Raw genomic sequence first — 21,720 nt, 5'->3', positions numbered from 1 at the left:
CTGGACCCCCTGAATGTGTTTGAATGTGACTTTGAGGCCGTGCTTCCTGTGGGTTACTCTCCTTCAAAGACCAAGCACAGTAGGGATATTAAAGCAGGCCCATTCTGGCAAGACAGTGGGCTTTTGTCTTCCAGTGAGAGTTGTTCACTGAAGCTTGCAACTGTGCTGTAATCCAATAGTATTCCTATCCAATCCTCTTTCCTTCATTTTTTCTCCATAAGTGTTAGATCTACACTGTAGTATGAAGACACTCCTCACTTTTCCTGGCCTATCTGCTAATAAATCTCAAGAAGTTCTAGTCATATCTTAGACTCTGTTTCTTGGTAGTCCACTTGGTCTCCTTTAGCTTCAGTTTCCTCATTTATAATTTAAATCATAATGGTACCGCACCTGCTTACCTCACGAGGTTGTTGTCAAGACCAAATATTAGAACGTGTGATAGCATCACTTGAAGTTATAAATTACTGTAAATTATTATAGACTGCTGTTATAACTTCTTTTTTTTAGAAGAGACTTTGTTCCTCCAATCTATTTCTTTCTTGCTTTTTCCTAGCTTGGGGAAAATTTTTTTGGTCCTAGTTATCATATGAAAGTTCAATCTCAATTCATCTCTTTCTACATCTTGAAATAGGGATGTAGTAAGCCCAAGCTTGCCATATTCTGGGATTCTGTTTATGACAGAGAAAAATTCATTATAAGGCAGGTATTTCTTGGAATCCATCCAAGAGGGTTAGCTACTGAAACTTTGAAATGACCTCCATATAAATAAACTTCCCTGGAAGTTGTCCTCATAGTTGGAAGCACAGCCATTGAACAATTTTAAACATTATAATAAGTTAGGGGAATTGCATAATACAATATGTATATTTATTTTAGAAAGAAAGTGTAAGATGTGGGGAAGAAGAAACAGTCTCCTCTGAATCCAAATAATTTTGTTACATGGTATAAATTTTACAAATTAATCCATTTTAGAAATGAACCTCTTTTCTGAGGTGCGTTCCATACCAAATTAAGGAAAGGAGTGGAGAAGTTGATGTTTGCTTTGAGAAAATAAGGTTAATTTAGTTCTCATGGTTTTTTGTCTCACTGCACAACCTGAGTTAAATGGCTATATTATATATGTATATGGCAGCATAGAAAACAGGAGTGCAGGCAAAACACCTGTGTTTATTGAGTCTTGCCCTTCATTTTATGTACAACTTGAGTGAATTGCTTAATTGCTCTTCATTTAAGATTTATTTTTAGCTGAGTATATATCCTATCTCCTCAATAAGTGATAGTTACTTTGTAATGATAAAACAAAAACAATACTTCCAAACCTGTGAAAACTTTTCATGAGTTTATTTGAGCCAAACTGTTGATAATTGCCAGGAAGCAAAATTTCAACAGTTTGAGGAAGTGCTCCTGCAAATGGTGGTTTCACCACTTATTTTACACATTAGAATCAAAGGGGAAGATGTAAGGGGGTTGCACGATAGTGATTGGTGATAGATTAAGGAGGTGAGAGAAAGCAAAGTGGGGAAATCTCTGGGATTGGATAAAAGTGAAAACAAATGTTGTTAAAATGTTGACATAGGCAGGAACAGGACAGCTAACAGTTAATGGCTCGCATAACAATAACAATGAGGGGCCTATTGGCTTCTGCTCTGGTGAGATATCTGGCCTGATGGAGAAGGAAGACAATCCTTACTTTCCAAAGGCATGTTATCCGTGCATAATTGTAGATGCAAAAGACAGCAAACAGGCTTGAATAAAAGCAAGCATTGACCTTTGTTTAGAGAAAGTTCTTTCTTAGGACATGACTGAGGAGCCACTGAGCCATTTCACCTGCAGATGTTGTAAAGTACGAAAAGGCTACAGAATTAATATTAATATTTTAGGAGGCTTGGAGAACATTTTATTAATTTGGGTTAAGGTGTGCAGAGAAATTGTGAGAATAGTCTCTGTACTGTGTGACTGGCATAACTAGGATGGCTCTTACCATTGTATTGTAAATGAAAAGGGAAGGAAAGCATAGATTCCCTGACATTCCACCACACCTGTGGGGAAAGGAGTGAATGGCTAGCCAGGTCCAGGAAGGGAAAAGCCAAAATAAACCTTTTCTTATAACTATGAGCCATTTGCGGGCATTTGTCCCCATGGAAACTACCTCTCTTATGTAAATGCATGTGGTTAATACCTCTGACTCTGGACAGAGAGATGGCTGCGGATGAACACTAGAAAATATAGGAAGGCCTTTTAATATGTAAAGAGATATCTTTCTACCATTGTGTTGACTTGTAAATTTTGTTTTCTCCAAAATGATGTATGGTTTGCAAATTGAACATGGTCCTATCATGTTAAAGGACATATGACTATAACCAATAGCGGTAAGGGGCTCCTAATTGCAATTTTTGCTTCTGTAGTTCCCACTTACAAAACTATAAAAACTAAGTAGAACAAAGGGCCGGCGCACTCTCCGTCAGATTTCTGTCGGAGTTCCCGCCACTTGGCCAAGCTAGACAATAAAGCTTTAATGTGTAAACGACGGACCTTGCTCCTGTCTTCCATATTTCGGGTCCCTCCGAATTTGGATTAACAATGACTACCCACCTTACACTCCTTTTATTTAGAAAGGTTTGATTTAGACTATCCTGTGTTTACCTTAGTTCCCTGAGTTCACAAGGCCATTGTGTAGGCTTTCCCTGAACTTGTCAGGTTTAGTTTGTGGACACATTTTGATTTATTTAAAAAAAAAATTTATAATTTATACATATATTTCTTTTCTGTTACTTGAACAGTTTGTGGAATGTCTATTTCCCCTCACTAGATTGGCTCTACATTCCAAGAGGACAGGATTGTCTTGGTATTGTTAACCTCTGTAAAACCAGTCTCTAGAACTGAGGAGCCACTGAGCCACTTCACCCGCAGGTGTTGTAAGATACCAAAAACTACAGAATTAATATTAATATTTTAAGAGGCTTGGAGAACATTTTATTAATTTGGGTTAAGGTGTGCAGAGAAATTGTGAGAATAGTCTCTGTACTGTGTGATTGGCATAACTAGGGTGGCCCTTGGCATTGTATTGTAAATGCAAAGGGGAGGGAAACATGGATCCCCAGACATTCCACCACACCTGTGGGGAAAGGGGTGAATGGCTAGCCAGGTGCAGGGAGAGAAAAGCCAAAATAAACCTTTTCTTATAACTATGAGCCATTTGCGGGCATTTGTCCCCACAGAAACTACCTCTCCTATGTAAATGCGTGTGGTTAACACATGTGACTCTGGACAAAGAGATAGCAGATGAACATTAGATAATATGGGAATGCCTTTTAATATGTAAAAAAAATATCTTTCTGCCATTGTGTTGACTTGTAAATTTTGTTTTCTCCAAAAGGATGTATGACTTGCAAATTGAACATGGTCCTATCATGTTAAAGGACATATGACTATAACCAATAGTGGTAAATGCCTCCTAATTGCAATTTTTGCTTCTGTAGTTCCCACTTACAAAACTATAAAAACTAAGTAGAACAAAGGGCCGACGGGTGTGCTCCCTCAGACCACTGTTGGAGTTGCCGCCGCTTGGCCAAGCTAGACAATAAAGCTTTGGTGTGTAATCGACGGACTTTGTTTGTGTCTTCAATGTTTCGGGTCCCTCCGGATTAGGATTAACGTTTTGGGGGCTCGTCCTGGGATCTAGGGACTGCCGTCGGTCTGCACAGTGGAGCTTTCTTGTCCAACCCCAGGTAAGTAGAACAAGGTCACGACTGTTTGTTGCCACTCGAGTCCTAGCTGACAAGTTGGGAAGGGGCCGGTGGCCATCTCCCCTCAGATGCGAGGTTAGGAGATTTGGGAGGGCATCCCGTTTTTAGGGAACCACATTTGAGTTTAGATATTCTGAGCTCGAGGGAAGGTGGCGCCTGTTTGTCTATCTGTTTTTGCTGTTTGTCTGGGTTTTTTTTTTTTTGCTGTCTATCTGTTTTTGTCACTGCATTTGTCAAGGGTTTTAGAGAGTGAAGCTTTTAAGTACAGTGTGGGGAAAGGGGGCGGGCAGCGGCTTCCCCTCATGCCAGACGCGCGTGTGGCGTGTGGCCCCGCCGGGCTCCTGCTGTGGACAGGAGGAGGCGGCTCGGGGAGAACGAGCAGCGAGCTGGATGGTGGAGCATGAGTGAAGGAGCCCAGCTGCTCGCAAACACGCCTGCCCTCCACTGCCGCCTCCCCTCCATAAGCAAATAAATTGTCTAATCAGAATGAGGTAGAACAGAGGAATATAAATATAAAAGGCTTGGAGTCTGAGAGTAACTCGGAAGATGGAAGTGTCACGGCTGTGGCCATTTTAAACTTTGCGGCACTACAGCCCTCTGCTCCCAGGGCCTTTGTCTCAGGCCCTTGGAGGTCTTGGCTGGGGGGGGGGGGGGGCGGAGGGCTGGCCTCCTCCGGGCAGGGGTGATGGGCCGAGGGCCAGTGGAGCTGCGTGTGGGGACAGGGCCTCCCGTGGACTGGGTTTTGTGCTGGCCTTGCGGCTTGCCCTGCCCCGTGCCTCCGAGGTGGAGCGGGAGAGGGCTCTGGCCAGTGCTCGGAGTCCGCATGCAGAAGGTGTGCAGCGGGGAGGATGCACCCCAGGTACAAGACTCTGGACACCACCTTGGGTCCCAGCGGCCACCAGTGTGGCCCGGCCATGGTCCCCTTTTGGACGCTCAGGTGGCCACTCGCGTGGGTGGTGAAGAACGCGCGGGTGCACGCGGGTGGCGGATGGGATGTGTCTCATGGGCAGCGCAGGCCTGGTGCACAGCGCAGCCTCCTTTGCTGGAATTTGCAGCTCCTATGAGCTTGAGGAGTGGCAGCAGAGAAAGCGCCTCCAAGGCCTGGGGCCCCGGGCCCCTGTGGCCACGGGGGTAGCGGCTCTACTGCGGGCTGACCTTTGTGTGAACGAGGTTTGACTCTGCTGGGGGCCCCAGCCCCAGGGGAGGAGCGGGGAGAGTGTTCCCCTCCCAAAGAGGCTGGACCTGCCTTTCAGCGAGGGTTGAAACAAATTTTGGCTGCTGGTTGTTGCAGCTCTTGGAATTTGGGAGTGATTAGAAGACTGAGATGCTTTTTGAAGTTGTGTTATTGTCTGATTCTCTTTGGTAAATGGAAATACTTAAGAGTTTGGGAAAGTTGCAGATTTTTCCGGTTATTTTCTTTCTCTAAACTCATTTTATTTCTTTACTGTTCTATGCCTGAAATGAGAGTGAAGGGAACACCTGTTTGGATGTAGCTAAACAGAATCTCATAAACAGCCATTCTCAAACCTTTTCGAGAGAGAGTTCTGTTTAGTTTCTATCCTTTTGTTCCTATCATAATAGCCCTACATAAGAATCAAGCAGGCCACGTTCTAATCTATAAAATCCCGATTTGTCTCTCTGTTTCTCTCTGATTTGTCTACCTTGTCTGATCCTCGTTTATGTTTGGTCTTTGCATGCAAGTATTGGAAATGCTGGCTTTAATATTAAAAAATAAGATGATATCATCCCTAAAAAATTCTAATTTTAATTGGAATAAATATAGCACGCTCATTTAAATTTAAATAAAATAAAATGTGAATCCTATAAACTTGCTAATTTTGGCTAAACTGCTTTAAACTTTAGGCCGCTACTGCAAGCTGTAAAGCTTGAAGCAGAGTAAATTTACCTAACAAAGGTGTAGATTTTCATTAATAATATAGAAAAATAATAAAAGCCACACAGGAATTTTCCAGCCTTATTGTGCACTTTAATTTGCCTGTTAATTAATAGGATAGAAATGTTTTAATAAGTATGGAAATGTTACTTGAAAATGCATTTACTATGTTTTGTTAAGTTAACATAAAGACAAGTATTTCTTACAGTTTTGAAGTAAAGGTATTATAAAGTGTACTCAACAAATGCTTAAAAGTCTGTGTGGTGACAAGGGGGAAAAAGAGCCACCCCAAGCAAGGATCTGATTCCATTGGTAAATATAGGAGAGAATTAAGGTTCTGTTAAAATCTAAACTTGTTTCGGGAGTTAAGCTGTCTGACATGACAATTATTTCTGCAGGAAAATGGATGTTGAATGCACCTTTTAAAACTTCTTGCATATGTTTGTACAAACATTGTCTTCATCCTTGTGGTGCTTATTCATCTGAGCCCGCTTCGCAGTCCCCATGCCTCTGCTCTGTTTTTCTTTTGTAGCATTAGGCTTTTGCTTTTGCCTTAAGGTATCCCTGGAATAGCAGGTCTTTTTGTTTGTATAGATTTTCAGCATGAATCAAACATTGGTTTTCTATGCTAATGTGTGAAGAAAAAAATTATCTAAAGCAGGTGCACTTTAATAAACAAATGTATATTTTCTCTTAGTTTGAATAGGGTGTGTAGATTTAAAAAAAAATGAAGAAAGTCCAGTTCTCACATATGTTAATCAGTTAAATTTACAAAAAAACACTCTCATTCTTGAAAAAGTGCAAATGTAAAATTTAGAAAAATAACTAGAACCATGAGAAGAATGTTTACCAACAGCTTTGCTAATTATTTTGGAATTGGGACTTTGATTTTTTTTTTTTTTTTTTTTTTTTTTTTTTTTTTTTTAGTGATCAGAATGATGCGGTACTAGGAAAGTTCTGGGAAATGTCAGTTTTACTTTAAAATGAGAATCTGCTGTTTCTGTATTTTATTGTTTTCAATAAAATTTTGCATTTTGGACCTCTTTTTAGAAAAAAAAAATTCTTTTAAATACTGATGTACAGGTTTATTCAGCAGCTGAGAGACTCTGAAATCCTACAAGAGATGCCGAACTTCTTTTCTCTTCCTGCAAACTTCTACCCTCTTTTATTCCAGCTGATAATGCTGTTTTGTCTTTTTCCAATCAGTTCTAGGTATACGGAAAAAGTTTATATAGGCAGATAGGGACCCTCAAACCCCTCAACAAGATCTTCTGAGCATGGCATTTAAGGTCTGTAATGACCAAGAGAGGAACAGAAAAGGCATACAGAGCCAAAAAGAGATCAGGCAAAATACCAGCTATTGGCATACACCCATAAAGGCTCCAACGCCCTCGAGAGACTTCATAGAACTCCATCAGGGCCCTGCTTCAAGAGTGGAAAGGAAGGTCATTGAGCTAAAGCCTGTCAGGCTTCTCGGCCCCCACCAGGGACATGCCTTTACTCTGGGAAAAAGTGACACTGGAAGGTAAGCTGCTCCCTCACTCCTCCAAGGGAGGGTTCAGTCTCTTCTAGCCCTGCTCCGGCTACCTGTGACCTGACCTTGCCAGCCTACTGAGGCTTGCCACTGAAAATTAAAGGTGCCCAGGGTCATCGGCCCCATCTCATGTTGCTGTGGACAAGCCTAGGGTATTTCTTCCAAGTAGCAGGTAAACTGATCTCCTTTCTTATGGACACAAGGCCCACTTACTATGCCTTGCCTGAATATTCAGTTTTTTTATTCATCCCTCGAAGATCTCTGTTGTGGGTATTGATAGTCTTATTTTCTGCTGCTTTGTTTAATATTTAGTGTTTCCTTTATTCCTCTTGCTTCAATGCCCCATGCCTATTTTAGGCTGGGACTTACTCCTAATTTAGACGAATTTACCTCTGCTACCCAGGATAGTGTATCCACAGGTTCTCTTCCTTATGCCATGATTGCAGAGCTCCAGAGAAAGGCACCCTGGGTTCACCTCTCCAGTTTAAAGAAAACAGAAGCTCCATCTCCATACGTGCTGCAGACGGCTTTTCCAGTCTACCTAAATTGTTACCGGCTAGAAACAGTGGTCATTGGGACTTGGACTCTAGCTGCAAAGCATGGAAATGTGACCACAACTCCAGTGCCTTGTAAACTTTTCCTGAATGTGTGTGACTCCTGCTCCTTGGGGCACTCCTCAAACTGAAGTGGGATTAGGTTTCATTTACAAATAATATGAAGCGGGAATGGTGTCAATATGGACTTGGTAAAATTACATTAACATGCTAAGGACATTTAAGACTAAGAATTTTATTTTAAATCCTGTTGTATTAGTTAAGACTTTACTTAGTAATCTAATAGGTTTTAATCACTTCATTATATTAGGACACTTGTTATAATATCTGTTAGCATTGGCTGTTTTAATATTGTTGTTTATTTTATATTTTTCCAGTCTGCCTCCAAATCCGAACATGGGAATTCAGATAAGTAAGAATCACAACACACAAATTTGAAATTTTAATATCTGATGAAAACTGAAATATAAACAGGGTTTTTTTTTTTTATATACAGGGGACAGGTGCTGGGCCTAACCACCCATCTCATCTGCCCAGTTAACAAAGAGCAATACCTGATTATTGCTTATCCCACCCTGGTCAAACGCCAGGTAGGGGCCACCAACCTCCTGGTCCGTCGACCTACATTTCGGCCTACCTACCAGCCTCTCCTCTCGGTAGATACCGCGTCTTATCCTCCCATTCAGAGGGGGGAATGAGGAGTCACAGCACCACCTCACCTGCAGGTGTTGTAAGGTATCAAAACTACAGAATTAATATTAATATTTTAAGAGGCTTGGAGAACATTTTATTAATTTGGGTTAAGGTGTGCAGAGAAATTGTGAGAATAGTCTCTGTACTGTGTGATTGGCATAACCAGGGTGGCCCTTGGCATTGTATTATAAATGCAAAGGGGAGGAAAACATGGATCCCCAGACATTCCACCACACCTGTGGGGAAAGGGGTGAATGGCTAGCCAGGTGCAGGGAGAGAAAAGCCATATAAACCTTTTCTTATACCTATGAGCCATTTGCGGGCATTTGTCCCCATGGAAACTACCTCTCCTATGTAAATGCGTATAGTTAACAGGTGTGACTCTGGACAGAGAGGTAGCAGATGAACACTAGATAATATGGGAATGCCTTTTAATATGTAAAAAAATATCTTTCTGCCATTGTGTTGACTTGTAAATTTTGTTTTCTCCAAAAGGATGTATGGCTTGCAAATTGAACATGGTCCTATCATGTTAAAGGACATATGACTATAACCAATAGTGGTAAAGGGCTCCTAATTACAATTTTTGCTTCTGTAGTTCCCACTTACAAAACTATAAAAACTAAGTAGAACAAAGGGCCAGCGCGCGCTCCCTCAGACCACTGTTGGAGTTGCCGCCGCTTGGCCAAGCTAGACAATAAAGCTTTGGTGTGTACTCGATGGACTTTGTTCATGTCTTCAATGTTTCGGGTCCCTCCGGATTAGGATTAACAGAACTAGTCCAACTCATAAGAGCTTGGAGTGAAGTTGAATGAATAAATGAAAGCAGAATGTAGTTTATTTGTTTAGGAAAATATATTTATATTTTTTCCTAATTCTTGCCATAGCAAAGCAAGGACACAGTGATGGTGACTAAAATATTACTTAATGTGTGTGAAAGGGCATGATTAGCAGAGTTTATTAGCACATGTATTTGAACTCTGTGGTGAATAAATGTGAAGAAATAGTTTTAAATAATAAGATGGGGATCCCTTTTAGGCATATAGATAAACAACACACAGAGTTTAAACATTGAAATCACTGAAAATTTCTTCCCTCCAGCTCTAGAAGAGTTACATTTTCCACTTTCTTGATGGGTTCTTGGCAAGGTCCTGCCTCGAGGCAGGGTTTTGTACTTGAATGCCACCTGAGCTCTCAAGCCCAAGGCTCTTGCCCTGTGAGGCTGTGAATTAACACATCTCTTTGAACAAACTTGTTTGATAGTTTGTGAAAGAAAACAGACTTAAAGTGTTGTTTGGTAAAATCTGAAGGCATGGAAAAGGTCTGTTTTTAATAGAGACTCAGGAAAATCTCTAGAGTAGAATAACAGTTATATGCACAAATTGTTTTTCAAATTTGATCTAAAGAGTGACCTGCTCTTTTCTGAATCTATTGGTTTAACTACTTGGGCATCTAAGTCTAAACATGTACAAGTGATTTAAAGGAGCAATAACTAAAAGTGAAAATGGCTTCCAAAGGAAATGGATATTTTTGTCATAATTGTGACATTTATAGTGACACTGAGTTAGGCATATATTTAACCTAGGCTGAATATGAATGTTGCCAAGATTGACTCAGCTAAGTTTTCAGCCAAATCTACAATTTGAAAAACTTCAAAGGACAGGATTGTTCCATAATTTTAGAAAGCATTATAATTTGTTCTAGGTTGCCTTTACTGCTTAACCTTCTCGCCCAGGATGAGTTTTGTCCTGTGTTCTGCAAAAATTCTCCTCTCGAAGGAAAGAGTAGAGGGTATTATAGTTTTCTCCTCTAAGTTCTGGCTTAAATACAGATTTGAAGAGCACCTGAATGAATCATGTTCCTGGGAATCCATGCCACATTGCATCTCTAAATTGAAATGTCTTTGAGTGATCAGACCTAAGAATATTCTAAAAAAGGTCTCCTATCTAAATTCTAATTTAGTGTGCTGCTGTAGACACCAGCTTTGGGTGAGCCAGCTCAGCATGTGTCCCTACTATTTAATGTCAGCCCATGACTATTCTTAGCCTTGACACCTCCGTACAGTTTACCAGAATGAACAGATTTCTCCAACCCATCACATTTCTTACCCATTGAGTTGCAGATGGAAGAGGATAAAAAGGATACACATATGAAAGGGAACTGGTACGTGTTTCCTCCACCCTCAGGAGCTAATCTCAGCAACTGAGCTAGTGTCAGTTGCATGTGAAAATAGGTTTTCATTTTTTAAAAAATTTCCCCCCTCTGCTGGGTTCTGGAAAATGAAACATAGGGATGACAATAATGTATCTCTGCCAGTTTCGGGTACTTGAGCTTTCCAAGTTGGCAGATGCTTAACATCAAGAAAAGACTTTGCAGCTAAAGAGAGAGGACAACTAAAAAAAGATCAAAGTAAATGGGCACTGACTTTTTTGGAGGGTAGGAAAATCCAGTTTGAATTAGGAGCTAATTGATGGTACATAACACGAAGAAATTACCTGTATATTTTCTGAAGTACATTTGAAAAAACACTATTCCAGCTGCAGCACCTCAGTGAATGAAGAATAGAAAATTGCATGGTTGGTTTTTCCATTTCTGTCAATATTAATTTTTCAAGCTCTGACAAACCAATTTCTTCACACAGTTGGTTTTTTATTTCCTGTGGTGGGAGAGAAGGAAGATGAGGCAATAATGTTGCCTGTAGAGTGGAATAACATAGAACTATCAAGAAAATATCAAGCCTGACCAGGTGGTGGCACAGTGAATAGAGTGTTGGATTAGGACACAGAGGACCCAGGTTGGAAGCCACAAGGTCGCCAGCTTGAGTGCAGGCTCACCAGCTTGAGTATGAGGTAGCTGGCTTGAGCTTGGGATCATAGATATGACCCCATGGTCGCTGGGTTGGGCCCAAAGGTCGCTGGCTTGAAGCCCAAGGTTGCTGGGTTGAGCCCAAGGTTGCTGGTTTGAGCAAGGGGTCACTGGCTCAACTATAGCCTCCACCCCCATCAAGGCACATATGGAAAAGCAATCAATGAACAAGCAATCAATGACCAACTAAGATGTCTCAACAAAGAACTGATGCTTCTCATCTCTCTGCCTTCCTGTCTGTCTGTCCCTATCTATCCCTCTCTCTGACTCTCTTTTTCTCTGTAAAAAATAAAATAAAATAATGAAAATATCGAGATGGTATTTGAGGTAGGGACCATCACAGAAGGATTTAGCTTCTCTACCCCACACTCACTCTTCCACATTTTTTTTCTACTTTAGGTGGATGGAATTCAAACTTGACTCCATCATCATGCAGGGAAATGTGAGGTGAGGGTGGGAGTTTGGATGTAAGATCTGGCTGAAAAAAATAGAGGATTAGTAGATGCTTTTTATTAGGAAGAATTAGTGGGAAAGATTGATGTATAAGTGATTTTCAAAAAAGAGGGAAAAAAAGGAAAAAAAAAACTGGGTTAAGATAAGAAAAGCTATGAAAGTGATTTCTAGAAAGATTTTCACATTTTTGGAACTGGAAGACAATTACTCCACCACCACCACCATCCTTCCCACCCAGAAAAATATTGGCAGGCCATTTCAAGAGCTGTTCACAAATCAGAAAATAGCTGGCTGCATCTTACTTGAAAAAGTGGTTACCTTGAGAGCATTTGAAATCATAAACATTTCATTTTTCAGAACTTTTGCAGCAATTAATAATTAAGATTTATTTTCTTTTACTTGAATAGTTTCTGAGTCCGTGTAGCATCAGCACTTTTTTATAGAGTGACTACTCAGAGAGGAAATGATTAGTTTAAGAGTACAGATAGTTACTGGAGGAACTGGGGCTCTTAACACTTGTGATACGATATTGTCACAATGCACTGAAGTCTTTTTCACAGTGTGGTTAGAGTCTTCACCAGGGTTTCTCTATATCCTCTAATGCCAAGTTCACCATGACTATGAATAAGAAATTATAAGGAAGTATCAGCAAGACACCTTTGCGCTTGCCACTTTTACATGGCTTGGTGTTCTAATTGTCTTTGGGTTTTCAACTGATGGAGTTTTCATATCAGAGCTGATGTCTCTAAGATATGACAGGAGCTTTTAAAACAGGTTGTTTTATTATTCTTATTATCATTATTAATTTTTTTTTATTTTTCCAAAGTGAGAAGGTGGGGGGGGGCAGCAGACAGACAGACTCCCGCATACGCCCCACTGGGATTCACCTGGCATGCCCACCAGGGGCCGGTGCTCGGCCCCTCTGGGGCGTTGCTCTGCTGCAATTGGAGCCATTCCAGCACCTGAGGCGGAGGCCATGGAGCCATCTTCAGCGCCCGAGCTAACTTTGCTCCAATGGAGCCTTGGCTGCAGGAGGGGAAGAGAGAGACAGAGAGAAACTAGAGGGGGAAGGGGGAAGAAGCAGATGGGTGCTTCTCCTGTGTGCCCTACCAGGAACAGAACTGGGACTTCCACACTCCAGGTCGACACTCTACCGCTGAGCTAACCGGCCAGGGCCTGTTTTATTATTAATAGGAAAAAAAAAAACTTTTTAGCTAATTTGTTATAACACTAAGAAATAAATAATGAAGAATTTGTGGAAGTAAAATTTCTAAGAAATATAAATACAAATTAATTAAATCTGTACAATTTCCACATGTGTGTGGATATGAAATCATGATGGAAGAGTAGAAGATAGTATCAATTTCATAAGAAATGTACATTTTTCCCATTCAAAGTCAGAAACTGCATATAGTTCCTCATGTATTGGAAGAAATGTAACTATTTTATTTTTCCTGTGGGAAGAACCCACGTTATTACACTCACACCGAGTTGGATATTTTACTAACACAGCCTTACAATCAATTTTTATAACATTTGGACCATGTTGCATTTGTAAAATGTCACTGCTAGTTACACGCAGAACTCACACACAGATGACTGAATTCTCTTCAAGTGCCCCAAAATTTCATAAGCCTTGTAGATAAGTATCTTTGATTTTCCTGCTTATACAAGATTTTAAAAGGTTAACTTTCTTTAAATATCATATAACCCAAAATTAGGTAAATAGGAAAAAGAAACTGAAATTAAAACATAAGAATGATTTTTTGGATAAGTGGCTAATATATGAAACTATCTGATAAAAAATAAGCTTCTTAAAAAGATAGTCACAGATAATACTTAGATGCAAAAGAAAAAATAAGAACCATGTGATAGAAAACCTTAATTACACTTGTTAACTATTTTGACCCTATGTCATACTTTTAGCATATTCTAGGAGGCATTTCCTATATAAAAGTATTACACTTTGGGATCAGATCCAAAGATTTTTCTGCATAATATGGTGAAACCTCACTACCATGGACTTTTCCTGACACAGAATTGGTGATTAATAGGGCTCATGTTAGCTCAGTAAATCCTTTTTATCATAGAGAAAACTATACTCCTCACAAAAATTAGGGGATCGGGGAACATGCAAATACTCCAGCATTTTCAGCCTTTTGTATAGTGCATTTCCACCAATAAATAAAAGTTGGCTTTGCATCTCATTTGCATAATAAAACAACCTTCTTTGATTTGTTCCTTACTTTTCTGATGTTCTTATTTAATAAAAAAAAATCAAATGCTTCTTTTCTTTATTGCTTCATATTCATTTTGAAATATCCCCTAATTTTTGTAAGCAGAATATAAACAAGATTGTAAAATGTATGTTTAGAATTCTTAAATCCAAGCAGATAAAAAGGAGAAAAATATTGGAATGGAAGAAGTAAAATGTCTGACATTGGTTGTGTTTATGTGGTGGAATTACATGTAATTTCCCCTTATTTTCCTTATTTTTATATAATATGTTTATATTATTTTATAATGAAAACATACTCTTTGAAAAACAAAGGCCTCAGAAGGCCTTGAGCTTCCCAAACCTGAATCACTTCTAAAAGGGCATAACTAGGGCCTGACCTGTGGTGGCACAGTGGATAAAGCGTTGCCCTGGAATGCTGAGGCCGCCGGTTCAAAACCCTGGGCTTGCCTGGTCAAGGCACATATGGGAGCTGATGCTTCCTGCTCCTCCCTCCCCCTTCTCTCTCTCTCTCTCTCTCTTTCTCTCATTCTCTCTCCTCTCTAAAAATTAATAAAAGTAAAATAAATAAATAAATAAAAGGGCATAACTAGAACATCTGATCACCCTGTCTCCCTTCCTCCCTTATCTCTAAAGTCCCCTTTCCACTGCATCCCCCTTTCTTGTTTCTTAACTATTCAATTCTGACTGACAGGTGCTATTTACCACAAACTCCCCTACCCCATTCCTGCCTGTTCTGTCTCTGTTCTTTCCAGATCCAAGCTGTTTTCCTAGACCCTGCTTCCAGTCTTCATTGCTTTAAAGGTAACTTCCCCACCGACCCACCCAAGAGTTTATTTATTGTTCTGTGGGTTGAAACAAAGCTGTGAATCACTGAAGATTACATTGTTACATTTGGGTTTGCAAATGGGTCCCTGCCTTTTCTGAAGCAATCTCATGTCTCATGCTTAATAATCAGAAATTTCTGGGCACCTTTAAGTATCTTAGAACTGTCCAGTTATTTGCAGACAATTAAATATACTCTGAAAATTATTCTGATCTATTATAGCACTTTTTCTTACTCTAACTCATATGGTTGAAAATATTACAATGATTTTTCTAAAAAAATGATAAATGCACTCACTTTCTCCCAGTAGATATTAGTTTTAGAAGAATTCTATAGATCTAAACCCCCATGAAACATGTTTTAAAAGGGTGCTACCATCTTAGCCAAAATTTAACTCATTTTAAAGATGCAGACCTAAGTGTTTTAGGTATGTGTCATCTTGGATCTCTTGTAAGTGTGAGTACTGTTAACTCACAATGGAGAGTTAGGAACTTTTAAAATGTGAAGTTCAATATAGGAGTAGATGTGGTTCAAAATATGGAGAACTTATGTGTGGTTTTGTGACTTTATTAAATTATCATAATTCAACCTTCATTTTATTTTATTTTATTTTATTTATAAATAAATTTTAATTTTAATGGGGTGACATCAATAAATCAGGGTACATATATTCAAAGAAAACATTTCCAGGTTATCTTGTCATTTAGTTCTGTTGCATACCCATCACCCAAAGAGAGATCGTCCTCCATCACCCTCTATCCAGTTTTCTTTTTACCCCTCCCCCTCCCCTTCCCCCTCTCCCCCCTTCCCTCCCCCCACCCCCCGTAACCACCACACTCCTGTCCATGTCTCTTAGTCTCGCTTTTATGTCCCACCAATGTATGGACTCCTGCAGTTCTTGTTTTTTTCTGATTCGCTTATTTCACTCCGCATAATGTTATCAAGGTTCCACCATTCTGCTGTAAGTGATCCTATGTCATCATTTCTTCTAGCTGAATAGTATACCATGGTATATATGTGCCCCATCTTCTTTATCCAGTCTTCTATTTTTTTTACAGTGATTAAAAGCCTTTAAGCAAACTCTTGGCCAATACAGCAAGAATCCATAAAAAAGAGTAGTGTCCTTAACATGTTCACCAGTCCAAATTGGCCCCATCACCATGCCAAATCCCTGAAAAATGCAACCCAACCACAGTTCAGTCTGTTAGGAGCTATCACAGGGAGCAGGAGACCAGGAAAAGTCCACACAGGAAAAGTCTGCATGGCACTGGAATTGTTGTCACCATTCTATACTTTGCAGCTCATGTCCAAGTCCCAATGACTGCTGCTTCTAGCTGGTAATGATTCAGGTAGACTGTAAAAGCCATTTGCAGCATGCATGGATATGGAGCTTCTGTTCTCCTCTGCCTGGAGAGTTGAGACCAGGTTGCTTTTCCCTGGAGCTCTGCGACTGTGGCATGGTAAAGAGAACCTTGGGATACACTAAGCTGGGTGGCAAAGGTAAGTTCATAATACAAGTTGGCAAAAGGGGGAAAGAGAGCTCTAAATTAGGAGTAGGTCCCAGTCTGAAATATGAGTGGGACATGAGGTAGGAGGGATAAAGGAAACACTATATATTAAGCAAAGCAGCAGAAAGTAGGACTATCAACCCCCACGACAGAGATCTTTGAGGGAAGAATAAAAAACCTGACTATTCAGGCAAAACATAGTTAAGTGGCCCTTGTGCAAATGAGATCAGTTTACCTGCTTCTTAGAAGAAATACCCTAGGCTCATCCACAGTGTCATAGATGGGGCCGACGGCCCTGGGTACCTTCAGCGTTCAGTGGCAAACCCCAGCTTTCTGGGCAAGGTTAGGTCATAGGTGGCTGGAGCAGGGCTGGAAGAGACTGAACCCTCCCTTAGAGGAGCTAGGGGGAAGCCTACCTTCCAGTGTCCCTGTTTCCTCACAGCAGAGGCATGTAAGCCTGGCAGGCTTTAGCTCAATGACCTTCCTTTCCACTATTGAAGCAGGACCCAGATGGCATGCTATGAGACCCCTTTGGGGCGCTGGAGCCTTTAAGGGTGTATCCTAAAAGCTGGTAGTTCCCCTGATCTCTATTGGGCATTTTCTGCTTCTAGGTATCTTAAAAGCCATGCTCAGAAGATCTCGCTGAGGGGTTTGAGGATCCCCATCCGCCTATATAAATCTTTTCCATATATCTGGAGCTATTTGGAAAAAGACAAAACAGTGTTATTAGCTGGATCTAATAAAGAAGGTAGTAGTTTGCAGGCGAAAAAGATTTGGTGTCTCCTGTTCAACAGCCTTCAAAAGAAATGTAAATTTATTTTTTTTTTTAAGTAAAAAGCATGATATGGTAGACCCGTAGGAGTCATTGGCCTGGTGTGCAGGATTCCCGGGTTCGATTCCTGGCCAGAGCACTCAGGAGAAGTGCCCATCTACTTCTCCACCCCTCCCCCTCTCCCTCCTCTCCGTCTTTCACTTCCCCTCCCGCAGTCAAGGCTCCACTGGAGCAAAGCCACCCCGGGCACTAAGGATGGCCCCATGGCCTCCGCCCCAGTCGCTAGAATCGCTCTGGTTGCAACAGAGCAACACCCCAGATGGGCAGAGCATTCCCCCCTGGTAGGCATGCCAGGTGGATCCCGGTCAGGTGCATGCGGGAGTCCATCTGACTGCCTCCCCATTTCCATCCTCAGAAAAATACAAAAAATAAATAAAAGAAAAAATACAACAACAACAGAAAAAAAAAAAAAAAAAAGGGCATTCCCTTGTGTTAAAGCTCCAGGGTGCATGGAGTGAGCTTGAGTATGTCCTATGAAACATGGAGCTCTATGTTGACATATAAGTCTTTGAAGAAGGAGGAACTGCTGAAATAGTTCATCAGCATTTGTCCCTAAGACAGCAGTCTTTATAGTGGAAACACCATAAGTAAATATTTGCTGTCTGTCTATAGATTAAAGGGGGAATATGGCAAATGCTGAAAAGCCATGATCTTTGTGCCCCTCCCCTCCCCCAACCCTCTCCCTCTCCTCCCCCCATCAACCTTCATTTTAAATTTTCTATATTTTTATGTATTTTAATATAGTTAAATATTAATAGATATAAACATATTTTTTGTGTCACCTCAAATGACATTTGGTACAATAATATTTCTAACTGAATAGTTAACTAGCTGTCTTCCTAATTAGGTTTATTTATGATGGGGATTTTGTGCTAGAGAATATTGTAATTTTTTGTGTTTTCAAACCCATCAACCTTTTATCATTGTTTGTTGTCATCCTTAGACAGGCCTCCTTCACTTCAAAATGAATACTTATGTGTTTCTTAGATTTTTTTTATCCATCTAGAATTTATTTTTTAATATTATGCAATGCAGGAATTCAAGTTTATTTATTTATTTCTTTATTTATTTGGAACTCAAGTTTATTTTATTCCAAATAGTTATCTAATTGTCTTTTTCTTATTGTTTAAGTAATATGAAATTTCTACCATGATTCATACCACTTACATTTTATACATTTCCATATTTTAATTATTATCTTCCACCGGTGTGTCTGTTTATCCTATATTAGTGGGTCCTTTCTAAATTTGGTTTGATCTAGCACTATCGTTACAACAGATGAATGAATGAAATGGTCATTTGAAGAGTAAAGGCTAAAGAAAACAGAAAGCCTAACCTGAATTATTATTCCTAAATAACTTTTTGCTGAGCTTATTTTGATGGTTGTTTATTTCTTGTTTTTTAAAATTTTCAACAGATAATTGTTCTCTTAAAATTAGTATGTGAAAAAAATATTTGTTTTGGATATACATGCAAACTGGCACAGATAAGCATTGGGTCACAATGATACTTCCTTCCATTGACTTGACTGTTTTTGGTGACTGATGGGCTTATCATAGAGACTCACTGGTGGCTCTGTTTACCTACCATTTTGAAGTGCTGATTCTGTAAATTTAGGAGATGAAGAACTGTCAGGCTATGTGCAGAGGCTATAAGAGATCTAAAGCTTACAGTGTCAATTTTGAGTTATGTGGATATTTCTAAGATTTACTTCAAGATAGGTATAAATAAAAGTAACAATAAATTACCCTTTGGGTATGGCTTTACTTCCAAGAGACAGAATATATACCTGGCATCTATATAGCTTGAATTTTTAAGTGATAATAATTATTTATTTTACATTTAAATATTGTTAATTAGTGTGGACAAGTCTTGCCGGGGGTGAGGACAACAGAGATGCAAAGACCCGACTCCGGGAACCAGGTTCAGTGTAGCAGATCCACTTTATTCAGGAAGTAAGCTAGCTTATATAGATAGGTTCAGCCTATAGGGTGTTATAGCGTGTTCCTCAAAGCCAATGGCTGAAAAGATCAGGGAGCTGTTTGGTTGGTGCTGTCACTTCCTTGTAGCAGGAAAGCTTCCTTCCTGGGTATGCCCAGGAGGGTTCTGGGAGCTGGAGTATTCTCACCGCATTGCATCAGCCACAGCTGCTAGGTTGTTCATTGATTACTTTCTCATACGTGCCTTGACTGCAGGCCTTCAGCAGACCGAGTAACCACTTGCTGGAACCAGCGACCTTGGGTCCAAGCTGGTGAGCTTTTTGCTCAAGCCAGATGAACCCGCGCTCAAGCTGGCGACCGTGGGTCTCAAACCTGGGTCCTTCCGCATCCCAGTCCGATGTTCTATCCACTATGCCACCACCTGGTCAGGCAGCCACAGCTGCTAGGAATGCGCTCTGCATTCCACCCACATCTCTCCCTTCTCTTTTAATTAAGGCCACTTGGACTTGATGAATGACAGCTTGCTGTTGTTGTAGCTTCTGAATGCTACGCATTATGCAACGGAACCCTAGTCGAACTAAAACAACTATAATACCTATTATACTATATGCTAATAGATTAGATGGATTAAACAATGAGGCAAGCTTCTGTAATGTTTGGCTACTTAGGAAATAGAATGGGGGTCTTAAACAGGGGATTCCTCCAAGGGTCAGGATGTCATTTCCCTCCCATTGTGTTACAGAGACCTTTTAGGTGCCATTAAACACAGTGCCATTTTGATTGTAAAAAATGGACGTAGGTCAATGCATGCCCCCTTCCCACAAAGATCCCAGCGTCAAAACACAGAACAGATGGCTTGCCGTGGGCTGAGTACTACATATGGTTGCAAGGAACATTACACAAATTACAAGAGCACAAATCATATAGTTCCAACAATTACAAAGGTACATTTCACCAGTCTCTGAGCACTTAGCCAAAAGCACAAAATGTCCTTGGCCTTCTTTCTAGCCATGGGAAAAGCTTCCCGGGACAGGGGCAGGGCCTCCAGCAAAGCAACCCCCCACCCCCATCAGGGTATTTCACATTGTCCAAAATGCGTAAGTCCATCCAACAAAGGAGCCAGTGCTCACTCGGTCATAGTCCAAGAATCAGTCCACACATGTGGGGCCTCAGCCACCCCCCTCATCCCTGCCATCCTGGCAGGTCTTACACTGTCCCAAAGAGGAGCACATGGCAGTGGCAGTCAGCATTTCCATCTCTGCTCTGGAGAGCATGATGGCATTCACCCTTATGTCCCAAAATGTCAACGAATCCACCAGCGGCTTAGCAGGCACTTCCTGCCATTCCAGCGGGCACTCAGCGTTGCAAGCCTGGCTTCCATTCATCCTCCTGCCGCAGCTACCACCCTTTACCTTCTGGAGTCTGTGAATTGCAACTCTGGCCCAATTCTCCTCATCCTCCAAAGATGAACTGAAAACACCAGCTCACACTGCCAGGCTCGAGCCCTGGGCTGCTGTCTCCTGCGTCTGGGAGTCAGCGATTACTATAGCACACATAAGCAAGAACAGAGCACCAGGGCCTGTGGGCCCGTCATGGGAAATTCTCTGGGCCTGCCCCGCCAAACCCTCCACATTCCCCCCAGATGATGCAGTGCACACGCCGGCTGCGAGGTCTTCTGGAGCGCTGAGGACCTCTTCCCCTCAGGTGTAGTTGGTGTGGAGAAGGCCAGGGCTGTGGCTTTGGATGGGTGAAGACTGAACCACTTAGTGGGTGCCCAAGAAACCCTGTCAAGCAGGTTGGGGGGTTCCTGGGATCCAAATTGGCTGAAAAACACAAGCATAACCACTCCCTTGCATTAAATTAAAAAAATATTTATTTATTTATTTATTCATTTTTAGAGAGGAGAGAGAGAGGCAGAGAGAGAGACAGAGAGAGAGAGAGGAGAGAGAGACAGGGAGAGAGAGAGGGGAGAGACAGATAGAGAGAAGGGGGAAGGAGCTGGAAGCATCAACTCCCATATGTGCCTTGACCAGGCAAGCCCAGGGTTTCAAACCGGCGACCTCAGCATTTCCAGATCGACGCTTTATCCATTGTGCCACCACAGGTCAGGCACCTCTCCTTTGCATTAGAAGGGGGTGTGATCCCCGCCACTGTGCTGTGGCTGGGTCCTTCCAGCGTCATTTCAGAGAGAGGGGCAGAAGAGAGAGAGCGAGAGATACAAAAAAATAAACAAGACAGACAGAAAGAAAAAAGACACATGGAGGCATATAGGCTGGCCCATGGGACTGCAGCAAGAACAAATTTTGGAGAAAATCATGTCTGAGAGGCTGGGGTGGGGCACTGAGCCCTTGCAGGGAATGCGGAAGTAGCGACTTCCACTTTTTCCGGGGCAGAGCTGATGGAGCAGTTAGCAATTCCGTTGGTTTCATTTCTGTGCGCTCAGCCGCGATTTTGTCAAACTTGGAGGCTAAACTACTTTCCTCCTCAGTGGAGGGGGGTGAATAGGAAGGTAGGGCTTCTCAGAGAGAGAGGCAGCCTGCAATATCTTTGGCACTGGCGGAGGGTCCCCAGCAGGAGCACTGGTCAGGCAGGCATGTATCGCTAGCAGGGCAGGAATGAGGCCAAGAGGGAAGGTTTGT

This window comes from Saccopteryx leptura, chromosome 2, assembly GCF_036850995.1.
Source record: "Saccopteryx leptura isolate mSacLep1 chromosome 2, mSacLep1_pri_phased_curated, whole genome shotgun sequence".
Lineage (NCBI taxonomy): Eukaryota > Metazoa > Chordata > Mammalia > Chiroptera > Emballonuridae > Saccopteryx > Saccopteryx leptura.
Note: the sequence above shows the minus strand (reverse complement) of the source record.